At 36.9% G+C, this 22,392-nt stretch overlaps 1 long non-coding RNA gene across 2 annotated transcripts in view; it reads left to right on the forward strand.

The window, feature by feature from the left end:
- LOC137857017 (uncharacterized) overlaps positions 1-22,392 on the forward strand; it is a 44,555-nt gene that overhangs the window by 1,146 nt on the left and 21,017 nt on the right. For both annotated transcript variants that reach the window (XR_011096931.1, XR_011096932.1), the window contains exon 2: positions 11,909-12,010. This is a non-coding gene — a long non-coding RNA (uncharacterized lncRNA). The remainder of the gene's footprint in view (positions 1-11,908; positions 12,011-22,392) is intronic.

The raw sequence follows: 22,392 nt of genomic DNA on the forward strand, positions 1-22,392 counted from the left end.
ATTGCTTTGGAGCTACAACATAAGTGAATCTATGTGACAAAGAACACAATATTTCAGGCAACCCAGAATTAGAAAATTGTAGTAATTAAGATTGATTATTACATCTTATTCTCCTTCCCTTGTGCATACATAGTGCAATACAATTTCTAATTCACACAGCTGAAATCTGTGCACACTACACACAGATTTTACTTAAAGAAAAGCCTTTTTGATTCAGTTTTATTATCTCTTTTTGGTATAAGGACCTATGTCTCATGTACTGCACACTATCCAGCCCTTCATTCTCTTTATTTCCTTACTAAGTTTTTATGGGGCTATACTTTTTATTTTTAGAACCCTATAGTTCCTTATACTTCATATACCTTATATTTTTTATTATTTATGAGGAATAATGTAGCAAAATTTTTTCTTTCTTTTTTTTTTTTTCCTTTTCTGAAAAAATAAAAGCATTTGGTGTACAGAGATATTGTAGTCAACAAGTATCTAGATAGTAATGTTTATCTTCTGTACTTAAGAATTTATGGAATACATGTGTGTCAAGGGCACTTTTCTTGTTTTTCATTTGTGGCACCAATAGCTGCCCCTACAGCATATCAGACCTCCAAGTGACTCATGATTAGCTCTTACAATAGGAATCATCATGCTAGCATTTAGGATAGAATCCAGGTTACATATTCTTCAAAACCACCTTCATTAATGGACCTTGTTTTCCCCGTTGATGTCAATTTGTCTATTAATTGCATGAGGTACTGTACAGGTTTGTATCTTAATCTTTTAGTTAGCTCCAAAAATATCATAAACCATAATACATAGACTAATTGGTTTCTTTCATGGAAATTAATGTTTACTTCTGATACTGAAGAATTTTTATTTATCTAGAAAGCTTGTCTTAGGAGCAAACAAACAAACAGTTTATTCATGCAAAGGGATACAGTAGGGACAAAATTCATCTGCAGATATGTGCACTAGCTTTTTTTTTAATATATTTTTAAAAATAATATATATATATTTAGTTTTATAAACTAAAGGTTTTGAGAAAAACCACGTATAGAATTCAACAGAGAAACATAAATGCAAAGAAATTTTATATTCATAAAGGAAATTTAAAATAGTGACACTTCTTCAGTTACTTTATTTTAAAAATCCTCCAAACCTTTGTTTTACCTCAGAAAAGCAGGAGGCCCTAATTAATATTTTCAGATGGCATGGTATATATGAATAATAAATATTTTTTTTCATTCCCTTTATCCTCTTCCCCATCACTGCATGATTTTCTCTCCTTGATAGACAATTTGTATCTTTTCAATGTTTACGAATAGAAATGTCTAAAGCTAGACAACAGATCCCTCTAAAATCTATCATAAGGTGGGAACATTAATGCACAGAACTCAAGTCAGGAACGTCTTTGTTTATGGTATCAGTAAAAGACGGGTTACTCACTCTCTCTTCTCCCACATCTAATTTATAATATACTAGGACTGTATCCATTTCTATTCATTATCTTAAATATCATCTTTAAGTCAGTAGTTTTGGCTTACTTAGATTCCATTTCCCACTTGAAATGCCACAGACAGCTGTAAGTGCTTCAGGTAATGGTACACTTAACCCAGGTTTACATTGCTGCATGTTTTCTGATTTAAACCATCCCGCTTTATGGTAAGTAATACCAAAAAGCTGAATTACCTCCATGAGGCTGCTGTCCACAGCCACACTTCTTATATACATATACTATTACTGCTTAACATTTAACACTTTTTCTTTCCAGCAAGTCTGTAGCTTATACTAGTTCAGAGAACTCAATTCAAACAGGATTTAATGAATTTAAAGTGCAAAATTTTAAAGCTCATAAGCAAAATCTTTTGACTTTAGAGTGCAATGATCAAGTATATACACAATTTCATAAGAAAACAAAATGTCATACAAGTACATGTATTTTGTATATAAGAAAACAGTTATATGTGAAATAAAAACACATGAAATTCTTCTGGATGGTAACTAGTTGCATCTGTACAAATACATCATCTTGTGTATTAGTTTGGGTAAGGTTCAGTGTAGGTTTTCACATGTAAAGTAGGCATCTCAGGACCACTTATGATCTGGGAAGATCTAAGTAATGCAGTTAATAACACCTAAAAAGTGATTCAGATTACTTCAAGACAGACTTCTTTTATTGTTTAACCAAACAGCTCTCCAGGCTTCCTACATGCATTGAGTAGCACTCCATTAATTGGAAGAGGAGCCTATATAATTAACTTTCTTCTAGACATGTACAATGAGATGTCTTAAACTGAAGCAGAATTACTTCCTTTGTGTAAATGAAAGTCTTGCATATAGTATATGTCTGCCCAAGTGTTTAGGAATGCAGATACTCTGATTCTGTAATTACTACTGTCATTAGAAGAAAGAAAAAAAAAAAAATCACAGAATTGAAGGGGCTGGAAGGGACCTCGAAAGATCATCAGGTCCAACCTCCCTGCCAAAGCAGGTTCCTTATAGCAGGCTATCCAGGTAGGCATCTGGACGGGCCTTAAATGTCTTAAAAAAATATCATAAAACATCTTAAAATGCAGTGCCCTGCTCGTCCCCAATCCGTATGCTCAGTACTTCCCCCAATCATGACACACTTTGCAGGGTTGCTTCCCAGGTTCGGACTACTGTCCAGACCCTCAACCTCATACTTTTCCTGCCTGAGAAGGGAGTCACCTTCTATCTTACCCTTCCGTCTTTCTTGGTGAAGGCAGTCTTGAGGCATGGAGTTGACTTCCTCCCCCTAGGCATCCTCCTGGGTAGACCTACTACCTCATCCTTACCCACTGGTCTCTCAAGCTCCAGGGCCCCAAACCTGTTGTGTAAGTGCACCTGGGCAGGTAGGGCCCATGGGGGAAGGGGGGTTGACCGTGAGGTTGAGCAGGGACCTGTCTCCATTCCTCTTCAACTCCCAGGTCCCCTCCCTCTGCCCAACTGCGACAGGGCACCTCCATTTGGGTTGACTCACCCCGGTACCTCTCCTTCAGGCCTGGCAGGGAGTTGCTCCACCAGTCTATCTCCCGCACACATTCCCTGATGGCCCTCAACCTCTTCACCTCCTCCTCGAGCTCTGCCACTAGGTGGACCAGGTCATCCACCTGCTCACACCTCACACACAGTGTCTCTGCTGCCCTCTGAGGGCAGCAACAGGCTCAGACACTCCCTGCATCCAGAGACCTAAACTGCCTTACTTTTGAGCGGGCACTCAGTCCGGGTCATCACAGACTTTCTAGAAAGAGCTTTCTACCTAGTGCAGACCATGGAGATTTAGCTACAGGCAGACAGCTGATAGACCAGCTGTTCTCCTAAGCAGGGAGGCACTGCCTGAGCAAACTGCCGTGCCACGCCCTGTTTGCTCATCCTGGTCGCCGTGTCCTCGGGGCTGCTTTTGAATGCCAGGGCAGAGGGGGCCTTGCTGGCTCCGCCTATGCCTTGACAGCCTCCCTCGCGAGGGCTGCCGGGTTCTGGTGGTTCCCTTGGCTGGTTCGAGTACCTTTGGTGACAGAAAAAAAGCCCTGCCTTGTTCTGCTGCAGAACCTGTCTGCCCCAGAGCTGATCACCTAGGCAAGTGGCTGTGAAATGGCGGCGACGCCTGATTTAAATAGCCCGCCACTGATGATGAAAAGAAAAAAAAATAAATCATTATTTTGCCTTCTTACCCTAAAAAAATATAAAGCCAATAAAAATCTATAGCTACTCTTTTGTCATTTTTCACATCCAATAGGCCTCGAGCTGTAAAAAAAGCATCAAGAAAGCTGGAGAGGAACACTTAATCAGGGAGTTTAGTGATAGGTATAAGAATAATGATTTTTAAATAAAAAAATGTTAAATTTAGATTAAATATTATGAAGAAATTCTTTACTTGGTGAGACACTGGAACAGGCTGCCCTCACACACTGGAAGTGTGTAAGGCCAGGTAAGATGAGGCTTTGACCAACCTGGTCTAGTGGAAGGTGATGGTGGACAGTCGGCTGAATATGAGCCAGCAGTGTGCTCAGGTGGCCAAGAAGGCCAACGGCATCCTGTCTCGTATCAGAAACAGTGTGACCAGCAGGGCTAGGGAGGTGATCGTCCCCCTGTACTCGGCTCTGGTGAGGCCGCACCTCGAGTACTGTGTTGAGTTTTGGGCCCCTCGCTACAAGAAGGACATCGAGGTGCTTGAGCGGGTCCAGAGAAGGGCGACGAAGCTGGTGAGGGGCCTGGAGAACAAGTCCTACGAGGAGCGGCTGAAGGAGCTGGGCTTGTTCAGCCTGGAGAAGAGGAGGCTCAGGGGCGACCTTATTGCTCTTTACAGATACCTTAAAGGAGGCTGTAGCGAGGTGGGGTTTGGCCTGTTCTCCCACGTGCCTGGTGACAGGACGAGGGGGAATGGGCTTAAGTTGCGCCAGGGGAGTTTTAGGTTAGATGTTAGGAAGAACTTCTTTACTGAAAGGGTTGTTAGGCACTGGAACAGGCTGCCCAGGGAGGTGGTGGAGTCACCATCCCTGGAAGTCTTCAAAAGACGTTTAGATGTAGAGCTTAGGGATATGGTTTAGTGGGGACTGTTAGTGTTAGGTTAGAGGTTGGACTCGATGATCTTGAGGTCTCTTCCAACCTAGAAATTCTGTGATTCTGTGATTCTGTGTCCCTGCCCATGGCATGGGAGTTGGAATTAAATGATCTTTAACATCCCTTCCAATCCAAACCACTCTGTAATTCAATGATTCTATGATTATTTCCATGTTTCCTTGAAGGAAATAATAATAATAATTTCCAAAAATAAAATTGCAGGAAGAAAGGAAACAAGCTAGTAAGCAAACAATGAAGCAAGTGAGAAAAGAAGGAAAACTCATTTATTGGAATAATTTCTAAGGAAGGTGTACATTTTGAGAGTTGCTCAGATAATGCCACTCCAAAGAACAGAAGATTTCCTAATTTCCTGTTTGTCTCCACATTTGTTGTCACAATTGATTCCTGAAAAATATTTATATGTCAAAGGATAATAGACTTACTTTCTTGCTGATATGTCTAAGTAATCCACAAAGAGGTCAGGAGTCCTCTTGAATCTCAGCTCTAATGACAGACTCTCATAGCATCATAAGATAGTTCATGTTGGAAGGGACCTCATGAGGTCTTTAGACCAACCTACTGCTCAAAGCAGTCAGCCATGAGGCCAGAACAAGTTCCTCGGGGCTTTGCCTAGCTGGGTCTTGAAAACCTCCAAGGATAGAGACGGCAGAACATCTTTGGGCAACCTATTCTACTGCTCGACTGTCTATACAATAAAAAATATGTTTACTCATGTTGAGTTAGAACTTTTCTTGTTTCACTTTATTCACTTTTTTTTTTTTTCTCTCTCTCATCCTCAAACCACATAACACTCATGAAAAGATTGGTTCTGTCTTGTTGATATATTCCATGTAGGTGCCATATTCCCCCCGAACCATTTCTTCTCTAGACTCAAAAAGTCTGAAGTTCCTCAGCTCCTCCTCACAAAGCACGTTCTATAGCTACCACCATCTTCATTGATTCTTCCATCTTCATTGTTGAGTTTGCTTCAGTTTGTCAATTTCTTTCTTGTACAGGGGAGCCGAAAGTGGACTTAGTGATCCAGTACACAGATACTGTGTACAGTAGCATAATCACTTCCTTCCCAAGCCACTCTGTATGTTAAAAAGGTGTTAAATATACTATGATAAAGATACTGTAAATGCATCAGTGGATAATTATTATTTTATAGGCCATCTGTTCCTTCTCCTTTATCTAACCAGTTAAGTTCCCCCTTCACACAGGCCTGTTTCTGGTAAGATGAGAATGGCTATCAAGGGCAAACTGACTTCTTCAAAATGTTTCTGAGTGGGAGTACTATCTCACTCTACCTTTATAAGCATTCTTTGAGATGTCAAGAATGTCTGTCAGACTGGAGAATCATACTGCTGTGAGGTTTCATTTCTTTGTTCTTTACCCAGTCTGCTTGTCCCAGCAGTACCTATCTCTTCATGTCACATGCTGTCCTTATATTGTCTCCATTTGTAGTATATATGTTTCCACACTTACAGGAAAATCTACAGGGTCTACATTACTTCTGATGATAGGCCTTACTTCATGTTCTGTCTGTCCTCTTTTCCCTACCAACACATAACTAATATATTCTTTTATAGTGAGTTTCTGTCTTTCCTGTACTCCTCCATCTCACTCAAATGACCTGAACTTTGAAATATATTGAGTCTTTTTAGGCAACAGGTTATAATGGTACTTTCAGCAGTGCACACATGGTTTGTTTGAAAGAACACCTCACAGCTCAGGAACCAGGGCTTGAGAAATAATTAAATTATTTGTTTATAGCTGTTGAGAAGAAATGCAAAAAAATTACAGCTGCTGAAGAAGTTACTTTATCTCATTTAAAATCCTTACTCAATAAGTAGCCTATGTTAGACAAATCACTATTACATCTCACAGCTGTGTAATCTATTTCAGAATCTCAGGTGTCTCTATAAACAAGTGTTGATTAGTCTTCAGAAATGGACGGTCTCCTTCTTTTTCTTTTCTATAGATAAGCTCTTCTAGGTCAAGAGTCTGGCTTGTCAGTCTGCCTGTTTGTGTAAAGAAGCACACTACACTAATGATCATGTTTTACCAATCAGGTGAATAAATAAAGATATTTATCTGTACAAGGATGCTGATCTGGTAGCTTTCACCAGTGGTACAATTAGCCGAGAAAATATGTGTGTGTGTACAACAGAAATATTGAAATTTTCCATGAAGCTTTAACACCTCTTTCAAATACATAGAAGGAAACACTATAATTAGGAGAAACTATTTAAAGATTAGACTGAGGAAAAAAACCTTGCATAGAAAAGACTCCTGAAAATAATTTTCTCTTATACAGAAGAACTGTTCTCATTTTTTTCTTGGGGGAGAGGTAGGAGAGTGGTGGTTGTGGTAGTGTTTGTCCATGATTTTCTTATCAGAAAAGCCTTTTTATAGCATCAAAACTAAACCAGAACCTTTTAATAAGCAAAATCTGTTCAGGTTTGCAATAAAGCTGCTTCTTTAAGAAGGTATGTTATGATTATTTTAAGCCTACATCATTTTATTTTTTCCCCTGTGGGCCTTTGTGTCATTTTTGCGTTATCTTCCTACACCATACCACAATCCCTTCTATTTTAAGTCTGCCCATTGTACTGCAGGCTTTGTCTTGATCATGTTGATAATACTCAAGTTAATTCTGATTCATTCAAGTGATACAGAGGATAATCCAGAGTCCCTGACAAAGGTCTCCTAAGAGAATTTTTTAGCACACAGATTTTATCCCACAAGGGTATTTTATTATTTTTGTAATGGATTCTTCTGGACACAGTTACTTTGCATCTTTGTCTTTTCTGCTCCCCTCCCCACATTTCTAACAATTCAAAAAAAAAAAAAAAAAAAAAAAAAGATTGGAAATAATAATGTGAGGCTTTCCAAAATCTTGATAAACTTAATTATCTACACTGTTTAGATGAATAAACTGTCACATGGTGAATGTACTAACCCATAAAAATTAAAAGTGAAAACTAAAACACAGTTTTCCAAAACTATCAAATGTAGCTTCTGCTTATGGTCTGTTTTCCCTTTTTGCTATCTAAATTTTCTACATAACTCATGTGCATAACTATAATGTAATGAAAGAAAACATCTACAATTTTTTGAAGGACTTTTCTAAGAACTTCTGGTCTGGTTGGCCTATTAACTATTCACCTGTCATTAAAGAAAATCATGCTAATAATTACATATCTGAGTAAAACTTTTCTTTGTGACTAACAGTGACTTGTATGTACAGTAATTCTGGTACACTGTTCTGCCAGGTCATTACTAAAAGCACATGCACACAAAACTGGACAAGGAGTGATTACTTTTTCTGATTACAGGTAAAAAGATTTTCAGCATGTACCTTGAGACATGTACCTTCTTCTATGTTTTTCTGAAAGTACAATTTAATAAATATTTATTAATATATTTAGTGCTTCCTATGAGAAAGCTAATTGTGGCTAAATAAAATTTTTCTCCCACTGCCTGCTGAAAGTGGAGAAGAAAAAAAAAAAACAGCAAAATGGAATTCTGTACTTATTGTTGGATGGTAGATCTTTCACTACAATCAAGAACAGACAGAGGTTTCAAATCACACTTTCTTACAGTGGTTTTGTTTTTACCTCCACACTTTTCTTGTACTCTTTTTACTTACCTCACTTTTATCTAATTTTTTTGAACCATAACTGTATAGATTGATACAACACAGACAGATTACAACAGACTGGTACTATGCCTTCATATTTTAAAATGTATGGTATTTTTGTTTTATTATATTATATTAGTGTAGTTTAGTTTAGTTCTTTTCCATGAGAAAAAAAAAACTCACTATTTTTTCTACTCTAGTAACTTTATTACTTAATCAAAAGTTCACATGGCATTCACTTTAGCTGAATGAGACAGATTTGTGCATATATAATTTTTAGTCATAACTATAAGTTTTAAAATCTGTTGCCTATACTAACTGATAATGGGATTATTTTAAAATAATTTCCTACCAATATATAATATCTTTCTTCCTATTTCTCTTCAGAGTCGTTTCCTTAAATCATTTTAGAACAGATGTCAGGAATTTTCTGGACTTTGAAAATATATGTAAATAAATAAATAAATAAATAAATAAACAAAGCATATATATATATATATGGGGGATTATATCTACTGTCAAGAGAAGCTCTGAACAGGGTGAAGGGAAGAAAGAAATATCAAACTAGGTTACATGGCATTTATACAGACTATGGCATTGCAGTGGATAGATTAAATATGTTCCTATTTCTATTTACATCAAAGACCAAACATTCTTTGCACTGTGATTGTGCAGGATCCAGACAAGAGAAACACAGACAGACAGAGCAGTGATGAACTGTGGAGCCAAATGATAAACTGAGTTACTCCACACTTGTGACCACCTTCCCTGCACTTTCCAACTGATTCATCTCCTTTACAGACCTTTTTGATATTAGAAGCCAAGAGCAACTTCAAATACATTCTAATTCTCTTTTCTAAAGCAACATTCCTTTTCCCACTAGAATTGTCCTAATCCAAAACTTAAGGCAAAAAAGTTTTGGTCTTTTACAAAACAGGTTTATAGATCAGTATTTTGTTATTGGTTCTGGATAACAGCTTTGGATGAATATATACCAAAATATGCTGTTCTGGAAGTTGAAAAAGAATTAAGGTACAGTAATTACAATTTAAATGTTTAAAGGATTTTAAATATTTACATATATATGTATATAAATTTAGAAATATTATTTAAGATTTAAAAAGCCAATACATGAAATAATGTTTTGATCAAGCAGAATAAATATTCTTTATTAGCTGCTTGTGTGATAAAGCTGAAAATAATACAATGATCAAAACAAAACAAAGCCTAAGACAAGAAACCATCTCACATTACCTTCTGCATTCTCTTATTATTCCTATATGTTCCTCTAAATGCTGCATCCTCTGTGTTTTCTTTTTCTGTATAAAATATTTTCTCCAAAGAACAGTCCCTGCTGTTCTGTCAGAGATTGTACAATTAAAGAGTTTAGAGAAAGCAAGCAGGACTTATAAGATACTATCTAATTTATTAATAAATATATGGGATTAAACTTCTCACACACGTTCTACCAATCCCTGTCAACGCTGCCAGCAATAAATGTGTGAATGACAGACTGCTCTATAAAATCTTGCAAGAAATCTTACAATCTATGGCACCAATCATAAATTCAAAGCGTGAAATGGGTTTATTTAATTCCCAGTGAATTAGTGTCTCTGTTAATAGAGTTCTAAATATATAATCATATGAATGTCAGAAAGAAAAGTCTTAATCAGGCTTTCATTGTGCAGTTATTTCTAACATAGAGCCAGATCCATTAAACTTTGGGAGCAATACTTTGGTTTACTCCATGATTGGACTTGCTATCTGAAATTCCATGCAGAAAAAAAGGCAGATCATGGATTTTATCAGGCTTTGTTAGATTTCCAAAGCACCATCAGTTCCTCGATCTGTTTTTTAGATTTTTATATACTACAGTCCAGATGACAAACAGAGGGTCTTATGACAAGCAGATGCTTGTCAGATGACAAGCAGAGGGTAAATATAGTATTGAACATTAAGTGAGGTAGCTGATTTAACTGTTACAGAACAAATACAACTAGTAGGAGAAAAATAAACTGACCTAGACTTCAGAATCAAATCTGGAAGTGGAAAATTTCTAGCTAAATTTGCTCAAACTTTTATGTTCATATGGTTTGGCTCACCTTAATTAACTTAATTGTTATTTGATATGTGAATATTTCAATGTGAATTTATATGTGATGTCATAAAAAGTATCAACTAGAAAAAAATACTACTATGTTTACAATAAATTAATTCTAAATTACTATGTACTTGATTATAAGTATTTGGGGATAAGGGACAAAATTTTAAGGCTTTGCTTCTCCAGAATCATATCACATGCATTTTTACACAATAAAAAGTTATGAACATGCTATCTGGTTGTAGTAAACATTTACACATACTTCAAAATGCTATCTGTTTGAATGGAACTTTGAATGAAACAAAGGAGGGCAACAAAGATGGTGAAGGGTCTAGAGGGGAAGATGTATGAGGAACAGCTGAAGTAACTTGTTTTTTTCAGCCCAGAGAAGAGAAGACTGAAGGGTGGCATCATAGAGGCCTACAGCTTCCTCACAAGGGGAGCAGAGGCCCCTCTGCACTCTGGTGACAGCAACAGGACCCAAGGAATGACATGGAGGTGCAACAGGGAAGGTTCAGGCTGGGTGTTAGGAAAACGTTTTTCACTGAGAGGTTGGGCACTGGAACCGGGAAGAGGGAGGCTGGGAACTGGAACTTCCCCAGGGAAGTGTTCACAGCACTGAGGCTGCTGGAGACAACACTCTCAGACACATGTTCTGGTTTTGGGGTGGTCCTGTGTGGACCCAGGAGTTGGGATTGATGATCCTTATGGGTTCCTTCCAACTCAGGATATTCTAGAACTCAATTTATTCTTAAGTGCATTGCTAAATCAGGTCCATGCTGAACTTTAGAGATTAAACATAAAGAATCATGAGCTCATGAGCAACGTGTATATGAAGATATACATTACTGTCCATGAATACTTTCTGAAGAATGAACAGTCAAAAACTGCTATTTTTTTGATCAGCTAATTTACAGAACATCAGGAAAGACTATATATATATATATATATATATATATATATATATATTTTTTATTATTATTATTATTATTATTTTTTTTTTTCCCCAGTTACTCTTATTTTACAAGTAGAGAAATTCCAACTGCATATGTGCAAATATGTGTATATACTTACAGGTCTGGGTATTCAGATCATCATTACAATCTGTTCCAAAGAGTTTTGTTCAAAACTATCCTGATGCAGCTCTTAAAATTATACTTTGTTTCCATTGTAAAACAGTAATGTGAAATAGCACCATTAAAATTACTGTTCTACAGATGGGATCATTATGTTAAAAAGGTTCCCAGAGTCCATTTCTGTTGCTAAGAGGTTGTCACTTTGCCTTTCAGCTTCTTATTCAATGATTCTCCTCAAAATTCTCATCACAATAATTTCATTATAATTCCCCAACTGAAGAAAACATGTTCAATAGGCATACTGAAAATTTTATTGATAGTCTTGAAGGCCCAGTGTACGGATGGCCAAATCTGCCACATGCCTTGAGTTTCAACACTTGAATCTTTGAATCAATGTATTCTTATTGGATTTCGATCTAGTTCTATGTCAGGTTTTGTGAAAAATGTATTTTTTTCTGCTGATCTGGAACTGCAAATCAAATATTTCTCAACTTTTCTGATCTCTTTCAGGTAATCACAGACAGCTGTCCAGGGAAGAATTATTTGAATATGCATAAAACTTTACTTGATTTCAAAATCAAGGGGATTTTTGTCTGATTAAGCATATTTGAGGTAAATTCTTGTTTTATCAATACAGTCTTATAGTGTCTAGATTCCATTTTACATTTTTAAATGTAAGATCTTAAGTATACTACTACCAGTAAAATCAAAATTACTGTTTATTATTATTATTATTATTATTATTATTATTATTATTATTATTATTATTATTATTATATTTTATTTTATTATTTTAAATAAGAAAATATCAAATGCTCTCTATAAAATGATTTTTTTTTTCACTTTATAATACTATGACAATATAGGAATCATCTTTACAGGCTTTATATTTCTTATGAATATGAGAGAAAAAAAAAAATATATATATATATAGCTTTACAGCCAATACCTGGTATGCCAGACATACATTAGATATACACAAGAAGACCAGTAGTCTTTACCAGTCATGCTATCAGACAAAACTACATAAAAATTAAGAAGCAATCCTGACAAAGTAATTATATTTTTGCAGGTGAAAATTTGTGTCTGAATCTGTCCTAACCAGCTCTTCACTCTAATGAAGACTTAATTTAGAACATATTTCTCAATGAAATAATTTTTAATTATTCTGAATTTTCTTATTAATCAAAATATCCACTGTCAGCCTTTTTCACATATTTTCCTATTCAATCTGCTCCAGCTTTACTTCTGCAAACTCTCTGGATTCCCAGTTTTGCTCTTCCTATTTTATCCTTACAGTCTTGTATTTAATACCCAAATATTTTAGTAAAACACAGCTATTTGGATGACTGAGCTTCATATCCTTTCTAAAAAATTGTGTTAAAAAAGAAAATCAACTTTTGAGAATTAGGTGTTACATTAAATCTAAAAAGTCAAGTAAGTTACATATTTTGAAAAATAAATAACTGAACTGTACAGGTAAGCTAATATGCCTTATATTGTCATAGTCTCTATTCATTAGCTTGAGGAACACTACAGAGTTCTGTCAGTTATGTGTCTTTATTTGAGAGATGTAGACATCAGTTAGCCCAATGGGAAAACCATTTAATGTATTTCAAGCCCTCTGGTCTCAAAAGAGATCATATAACTCAAAGAGTCTTATTGCTTAGGTTAAAATCTGCATAACAGACTGAAACTGAGTTCCTTCTTCTTCATAACCTTCCTAAGTCTTCAACAGCATGCTTAAGTTGTACTCTTTTATCACCCTTCATCTTGTCCAAACAATTCAATAATGTTCAGTTGATTAGCTTGTACTTACCCCTTGAATTCAACTAGTGGACACATCTATGGCCTTAATTTCTTCCCTGAAACTTTTTATTTCTCATGACATTAGAAGAGAGAATTGGAGACATGCTGCCTAGAGAAACAAACAAATTTTGTAGGTCAGCGTATGTCTTGATGCTGAACTTCAACCTTCTAATGACTTCAGTGTACAAATTGTTGGTCTTAGTTCATTGCTTTTATTTAAATGCAGTGATCTGGTGTATTTGTTCTCTTATATATTGCAAAGAAAATTATTGGGCATCATACTGAAACACTGTCCTGAAGCAGTCTGTCATGAAATATTCCTGTGGCATGAAACCAGATGCTTCTATAAACAGGTAGAACTATAAAAATCACAGAATCACAGAATCACAGAATTTCTAGGTTGGAAGAGACCTCAAGATCATCGAGTCCAACCTCTGACCTAACACTAACAGTCCCCACTAAACCATATCCCTAAGCTCTACATCTAAACGTCTTTTGAAGACTTCCAGGGATGGTGACTCCACCACCTCCCTGGGCAGCCTGTTCCAATGCCTCACAACCCTTTCAGTAAAGAAGTTCTTCCTAACATCTAACCTAAAACTCCCCTGGCGCAACTTAAGCCCATTCCCCCTCGTCCTGTCACCAGGCACGTGGGAGAACAGGCCAAACCCCACCTCGCTACAGCCTCCTTTAAGGTATCTGTAAAGAGCAATAAGGTCGCCCCTGAGCCTCCTCTTCTCCAGGCTGAACAAGCCCAGCTCCTTCAGCCGCTCCTCGTAGGACTTGTTCTCCAGGCCCCTCACCAGCTTCGTCGCCCTTCTCTGGACCCGCTCAAGCACCTCGATGTCCTTCTTGTAGTGAGGGGCCCAAAACTCAACACAGTACTCGAGGTGCGGCCTCACCAGAGCCGAGTACAGGGGGACGATCACCTCCCTAGCCCTGCTGGTCACACTGTTTCTGATACAAGCCAGGATGCCATTGGCCTTCTTGGCCACCTGAGCACACTGCTGGCTCATATTCAGCCGACTGTCCACCATCACTCCCAGGTCCTCCTCTGCCTGGCAGCTCTCCAACCACTCATCTCCCAGCCTGTAGCTCTGCTTGGGGTTATTGCGCCCCAGGTGCAGGACCCAGCACTTGGCCTTGTTGAACTTCATGCAGTTGACCTCAGCCCATCGGTCCAGCCTATCCAGATCCTCCTGCAGAGCTTTCCTACCCTCGAGCAGATCGACACATGCGCATAGCTTGGTGTCATCTGTGAACTTACTGAGGGTGCACTCAATGCCCTCGTCCAGATCATCGATGAAGATATTAAAGAGGACCGGCCCCAGCACCGAGCCCTGGGGGACGCCACTAGTGACTGGCCTCCAACTGGACTTGACTCCATTCACCACGACTCTTTGAGCCTGGCTATCCAGCCAGTTTCCAACCCAATGAAGCGTACGCCAGTCCAAGCCACGAGCAGACAGTTTCTTGAGGAGAATGCTGTGGGAAACGGTGTCAAAAGCCTTGCTGAAGTCAAGGCAGACCACATCCACAGCCTTTCCCTCATCCACCCAGCTCATCACTTTGTCATAGAAGGAGATCAGGTTCATCAAGCAGGACCTGCCTTTCATAAACCCATGCTGACTGGGCCTGATCGCCTGCTTGCCCTGCAAGTGCTGTGTGATGACACTCAAGGTAATCTGCTCCACGAGCTTCCCTGGTACTGAGGTCAAACTGACAGGCCTGTAGTTCCCCAGGTCTGCCCTCCGGCCCTTCTTGTAGATGGGCGTCACGTTTGCTAGCCGAAATATATCAAGAAATAATAACATACCACTTAAAATTCAACACATACTAAACCTGTTCTCCTTTCTCAAGTTGACTTGGTTAAGAGTGTTTCTACAGCAGACATAGTACTAGATGATTAATACATCAACCTTGAAGTATGAGAGTTGTTTTAGTTATGAAATATATAAAAATTATACAAATGTTTCTACTTTAACCTCTTCATTTAACATTTCTCCATATGGCAGATGAGCAACAAAATCTGGTGCAAAGATACTGAATTATTGAAATATTTCATTCCAGAAATGGAATTTGTAACAGGTGTGTTTCAAAGTCATAAAAATGTGAGGAAAGCAAGTTAAAACTATACAGTACAGTATCTACAACATAATTCCAGCTTTCAGCACTTATTCTGGAGCAAAGTTAATAAACAGCTAGTTAGTCAGTGATCAGTAAAATATTACAAACAACCTTAAACTAAAGTTTTGTTGCTGTTGTTGTTGTTGCTTTAAATATATATAAAGCTTTTGGTTTTGGACAAAGTCAATTGCAAAGTAGTTAATGCATTCTTTTTAAAGAAATCTAACTGGAGAAAAAAAATATAAATCCAGTGTGGACTAGATTAATACAACTTCTGAATATTTTTAGAAAACACTGGAAGATCACTCTTCTACACTGGAATAATCTTATAAGAACAGACAAGTCCTAGGCTGCCTTCTTTTTTAAAACTATTTTTAAAATGATGTTCATGAAAACTTTACCTTCACAGAATAAAATTTAAATTTTAAAATGTTAAAAAGTCTTATGTTAAAGTTAAAGCTTATGGAAACTGCTATCATAAGGATAATCTCCAGCTCTTGTTTGTGATAGCACACACCAAAACCAACATTAACAACTTTAAAATGAAGTACTCAAGGTGCCCATATTAGGTTCTTGCTCTAATTCGCCCTCTTGAGCAATCTTTTTTCTGATCATTTATGCAGCCTTCAAAAACTAGCCCAGTCTAGAGCTCCCAGCTGGATATCTTAAGTATTCAGCACTTATCATTGCAGCCCCAAAGGCAGGCTTGAGTCAGAAAGCAAGTCTGCACTTGTAGCTTCATTATCACTCAGAACAGTTTGACATCATCAAATCTAGTTTCACACAAAGAAAAATATTTGTATGTATTCATCTCACATATGAATTATGGTGGCTAATTTGTGTTTTTAAATGAAATGCAAGGTTCAGCACAGGAAGAAGATTCATGTAAAGAAATTCTCTTTTATAAACTGTATTTTATAAATTTTATAAACACAAAGCCAGCTTTGTGTGAGAAGGCAAGCTTATGTGGCAGCCAGTCCTGAAAAAAAGTAGACAACTCTGCTTGTCAGTCTGCATGAGTCAAAAAGCCATGTGACGTTGTGTAAACAGCAGACCAAGTTATGAGAAACTTTGTTTTCGGTATGTCCAACCTCCTGCTACCCCCTAGTGTCCTAGATGACCTCTGATAGCTGCACTGCTGTAGCTTTCACAGGCTTCCTCAGGAGTTTAGTCATTTGCACTGTACAGCTCAAAATCTTTTCTTCATCTAACCTTCGTTAGCCTCAGGTCACCAAACCTTGTCCTATGTCTTCTAAGACTGTGAATAATTCCCCACTTTCAATTTCCATTCCTATCTTAATAGTATGAATCTGAGAAGAAAGAGAAAAGAAAACAAACACGCACGCGCACACACACACACACACACACACACAAAAAAAAAAAAAAAAAAAAAAAGCAAAAAACCTCATTATCTCCCACAGCCTGTGAGCCACAGCAGGATTATCAGGATTTTTAATCTTCCAGTTTGCTTTATGATAAAGTTATAAAGAAGTCAAACCTGTCATATAGTACTATTAAAGCAGCACTACCCTGGATTAAATAAAAATAGTCAATAGACTGGGCCTTTCAAGCACTTAAAAGGAGCCTTTTCCTCTTTCTATTTACTGGAGAGGAGCCAGGCAGCCCAATATACTGTAGGCTAAGAGATTTCTTAATTAAAATATTCTTGCATGTACTCTCAAACACTGCTGTTAACAAGCTAAAGAAATTACAGATTACAAAAAATTACAGATTACAAAAAATTACAGATTACAAAATGTTTTGTTGTGGTGGTAGTTTTTTGTTTGTTTTGTTTTGCTTTGTTTTTCAAAATATAACACAGAAATTGATTGATCTATAGGGTACTTTAAAGAATTATCTTTTTACATTATGATGCAATGAACTATAGAAATCAGGGTCAGATTGCAAAGATAATGCACATTCTAGGTATATTTTATTATTCATAATGCTGGACATACAGCATTGGACAAGTACTGTAAGGCATAGTACCTGACCTATGGCCACAAAATAATTGAGAAAATAAAAAAAAGTCACATAACAGATTACAGCTAATGAATATTTTTATGTACTCCTATTTGGCTTTAAAGTTTCACCTATTATAAAACTCTACCAAGTATTTGAAGTGACAAAGAAGGTAACCATTCCCAAACTGTAAATAAATCCCAAAGCAACTGAGGAACACATGAGAAGAAATTCTCTATGTATTTTAGATAAAACTCCTGATTTATCATGTCTCCTGTATTTCTGGTGTTCATGAGATATTGTCTTAGCCCATCCCATGTAGCACACAGTAGTTAAAAAAAGATATATGATGAGAAATTTTGATTTATTATCTTCAGTGCATTCTGTAATTGTGATACATAATTGTGACACAATACATGTTATTTTGCTGTGGTTCATTATGGTGGGCAGCCAAATACTGAAGGGGGAACAAAACACCACAACTTGAACTTTCATGGGGTGCAAAAACAATTACACTTCATGTCCAAGATTCAAGCTGGAATGACGTATAGAGATAATATTTCTTTTTGAAGGGATGGTTTGAGCTTCAACAGCACTGCTTTAGATCTTATAGAAGGTTTCCCATTTCAATATTGTTCCTATCCAACTCCATATATACTATGGACTCCAAAGAGAAATACAACCTCATTTCTTTCTAAGATGTATATTATAAATTATATTATTAATAATATAAAATATTATATATTATTATTGGAGCAAGTTGTTGATGAGTCCTCAATTATGCTATGAGTGGGTTTGATACTGTACTGCACAAGTTAAAACTCTATTTCAGAGACTTAAAAAACAAACAAACAAAACAACGTAAAACTTAAAAAAACTTTTTTTTTTTTTGAGTGTTTAAGTTCCAATTTGGAGATATTGAACATTTTGAAAAAAAAAGAGGGGAAAAAAAAAAAAGCACTAATTTTATGGAGCACATGGGAACACATTTTGTGCCCACCTTTCCTCATGTACCTCTACTTCAAACCAATATTTAATAAGTGACGGCAGAATATTGTTCACTGTGTTTTTTTTCCAGTGAGAAAGGATGAAAGTAACATTAACCAAAAATTAACATTTCTCTGATGCCTGAAAAGCAAAGAGGAAACCTTACACTGCCATTCAGTCTAAAAGCTTGATCACAAGTAAAGCGTTCTTAGACATTACTTTCCCCTCCTGTTACACCCAGCCCATAATAGCTGACCCATGACATCATCAGTAGTTGAAACTCATGAAACAGCTAAGATAACATTCCCTAACCCAGTGTAAACATTTATAGATGCTCCAAAGGATGTTTTATATTTGCTAGTCCAAGATCTGTTTTAGTACACTGACAAGAGTGACCTTTAAAATACTGTATCTGCTATTAAAAAAAAAAAAAAAAAAAAAAAAAAAAAAAAAAAAAAAAAAAAGGAAGGAAACTTTATAACCTGAATTTATTGCCTCCAAAATCATTTCCCAGCAAGAAGTCTGATTATAATCAAAATAACCCACCAAAATGAAACAGCTTACCTGTGATCAATTTAATGTGGTAGTAAAATGCTAATTATGGGCAAAAACACATTCAAGTTTTGTGGTATTGTCTATAAAATCTGCATGGAAACTAAGATTCAGTGATGTGTAGCACATATGGGAAAGCAGATGGCTGAACGATTATTTTTAAAATCAGGACGTTTGCTGACAAAATATAGAATTGGTAGGGTATGATCAGAAAGCTAAGAAGAAGTTATATATGGGACAGTAAGCACATATGCAGTATTTGAATTCTTACTAAATAGAAGATAAAGCAGACCTTTGTGAATTAAGGTAATAAAGACAGAGTTGATGTTTTTAACAGCAACACCTTCCAATATTATGACAAATTCAATCTGGGGAGATTTTTGTGTGTGTGCTGGATGTTTCTTGGCTGATTATTAAAAGTAAAATATTTCTAGATCAGGACACCTAAAAGCTTGAGCTAACATAATTTTTCTCTAGTCTACTAGTCTAGTTAACTTCTAGTCTAAACCAAAAACTAAAAGAAGTACAGAGTCAGGCAACATTTTGAATAAAGTAGGACTTTACGAATAATTTTGAAGAAAATTTCACATTAAATATTATCCTAAAGTTAAAGCTTTTTAGGACTTTTTTTCAGCTAGCTTTCCCCGGTGTTCTGCCCTTTCTTTCATATGTCTTTTTTGGAGCACAGTCACAATTTCTGTAAGAAAGTTCCACCTAAGATACAACTACTGAATCTCATGCAAGATATCATGCAAGCAAGTTATATACCCTAGATGCTTGTTACAATAGGATACCTTCTAAGTTGCACAATTAAATACTACATTAGAAAGCAGAAAAATTTGCAGTCTCACATTAGAAAGCAGAAATACACATTCTTGCAACTTTAAAGAGAATAAATGTTTGTAAAGGTAAAGGGATTTGTATTTAGGGAAAATATGTAAACGCATATAAAAATAGAAAAAAAAATGAGCTGGAGGATACCCTGAAACACTGTTTCAGGAGCAGAGTAATAGTTTAAGGAAACTTAGTTTTCTTTCCTCTCTTAATCATGAATATTAGCTTTTCCAGTGTTTTCTATACCTTTTCAGCGTCCTTCCCAGAAAGAAGGCCCAAGATATTTTCTTTCATGACTCTATTCTTTAACTGCATTTCTGAAATGCTTTTCCTTTTAGGTAATTTGAAATTCTGTTTAAATATTCCCACTGTTTTCTCTCTAGATTTTCCAAACATAGATTAGCTCATTAAAAATTGGGTAAACTTCTTGTAACATTGTTTTCATGACAAAAGAAGATAAAATTGAAACACAGATCCAACAGTGTTGTAAACTAAACTGCATTGTATTACCTATATCAAATTCTACAGGTCTTTCTGTTTTGTGTTTGAGAAACGGTCTCTCAGAATCTACCTGATCATATTGCTGAATGGTGGAAATGGCTGAGTACAACTAGAATTTCTTGCAGTAGTTCCAAGCTTTTTAACCTACATCATATCCCTATCTCTCTATAACACATCATTTTCTTCTTTATATATTGGTGTCACCTGTTGAAAAGGTAGATGTAATCTACTCTGTACGGACATATAAATTATTTTGACTTACTTGGCTTGTTGAATTTTCTTTCTTTTACATCTCCATTTTTGTTTAAAGTTTTCTTCAGTACTTATTAGCATATATACATGAGACATGGTCATCCCTGTGTACTGAATTATTTTTAAGGGGGCTGAAGGCCCAAATTTAAGATTCTTCCATTCTGCTCATGCAGGAGAGCTAATAGGAACTGAGTTCTAATTTTGGCATCTCCATATGTTTAAAGAAGCAAGCACAGAACAACTGTGATACCTTGGACAACACAATCCAGCCTTCACACTCCACACAAGCAGCCTCATCAGAAATGATGCTGTGTCAGAAGAAGGGGAGGATCATAGGGGAAGAAGGATGCTGCTATCAACCCAGACAGCTGGGTGGAGACTGGGATCACAGAATCACAGAATTGAAAGGGTTGGAAGGGACCTCAAAAGAAGGTCCAGTTCCCCTGCCAAAGCAGGTTCCCTAGAGCAGGCTGCCCAGGTAGGCATCCAGACAGGCCTTAAATATCTCCAGAGAAGGAGACTCCACAACCTCCCATGGCAGCCTGTTCTAGTGCTCTGTCACCCTCACCATGAAGTTCTTTCACGTGGTGGTGTGGAACTTCCTGTACTCTATCTTGTGACCATTGCTCCTTGTCCTGTCCCCGCAAACCACTGAAAAGAGGTTGTCCAAATCCCTCTGTCTCCCACACCTCACATATTTATACACATTGATGAGATCTCTTCTCAGTCTTTTCTCCAGGCTGAACAGACCCAGGTCTCTCAGCCTTTCCTCATAAGGAAGATGCTCCAGGCCCTGTATCATCTTTGTGGCCTTCCGCTGGACTCTTTCCAAGAGACCTCTTTCTTTTTTGTATCGGGGATCCCAGAACTGGACACAGTACTCCAGGTGAGGCCTGACTAGGGCAGAGTAGAGAGGGAGGATCACCTCCCTTGACCTGCTGGCCATCCACACCCTGTTTCTGAGAACGCATTTCTTCCTCTTCTTCCAGACCCTCTAAGGTATTACCAGCTTTTTAGGTCCTCATGCTAGGCTGTGAGCATCTGCAGAAGGAGGCACTCAACCACTTTGATGTTTGCTGCCCAGATATGTGTTTCTGTCCCAGAGGGGAAGCTGAATGGAAGTATCTCATAAAACAGGTCCACAGACCCCATTGGAAGCATGTTTTCCTAAATAGCTGGATATTTGTGATAGGCTATTAAATAACAAAAACAAATCATATCCAAAGCTCATACAAAGGAAGAGAAGTTGCAGATGCAATATGATGTACAGTTGTGGCATGGACTCTTAAAGCACAAAACCCTTATCTCTCCACTGCCCTTTTGAGAATCTTCCTTCCCTTCTAATTCTGTATCATGTAAGCTACAGTGCATAACTGCACTGCTGAACAAATTTCAGATAAGTAGTGCTTATTCATGGTATGAGCAGAGTAGCAAGTGAATTTTCTAAAGAAAGTGTGTTTGTGGCATGTCTATGTTTGAGTTAAAGAGAAAAAGAGAACTGACTTTGTTTAGTCAGATCAAAATTTTCTTTGCTTTAGCAAACAATATCTTGGCATCAACAAAGAACACTTTTTTTTGTTGTTTTTGTTCAAGGATTACATTCTGACAGATTCCAATATTGTTAATCACCTGGGGATAATGGATAGATTTTACCACAACGTTTAAATTTCAGTGAGGACTCTTCTGTTTTATGAAGGCTGTGAATGAAATGAATCGTATTTGTACAGGAGATTCCAGCTGCATTATTAAGTTAATAATTGTTACTAAGTAAGGTTAAGCACTTTTACTTTTTTTTTTTTTCGTTGTTACTGGTGGTGTTTTTTTGTTTGTTTGTTTGTTTTGTTTGTTTGTTTTTCTTTCTTTCTTTCTTTTTTTATTTTTTAAGTAACCTCGAACAACCAAGTAAATGAAAAAATCTTTACTAAGCTATTGAGTTCTGGCAAAAATTTAGTGACAGAGACTTATCTTTA

Source organism: Anas acuta, chromosome 5, assembly GCF_963932015.1.
Source record: "Anas acuta chromosome 5, bAnaAcu1.1, whole genome shotgun sequence".
Classification (NCBI taxonomy): domain Eukaryota; kingdom Metazoa; phylum Chordata; class Aves; order Anseriformes; family Anatidae; genus Anas; species Anas acuta.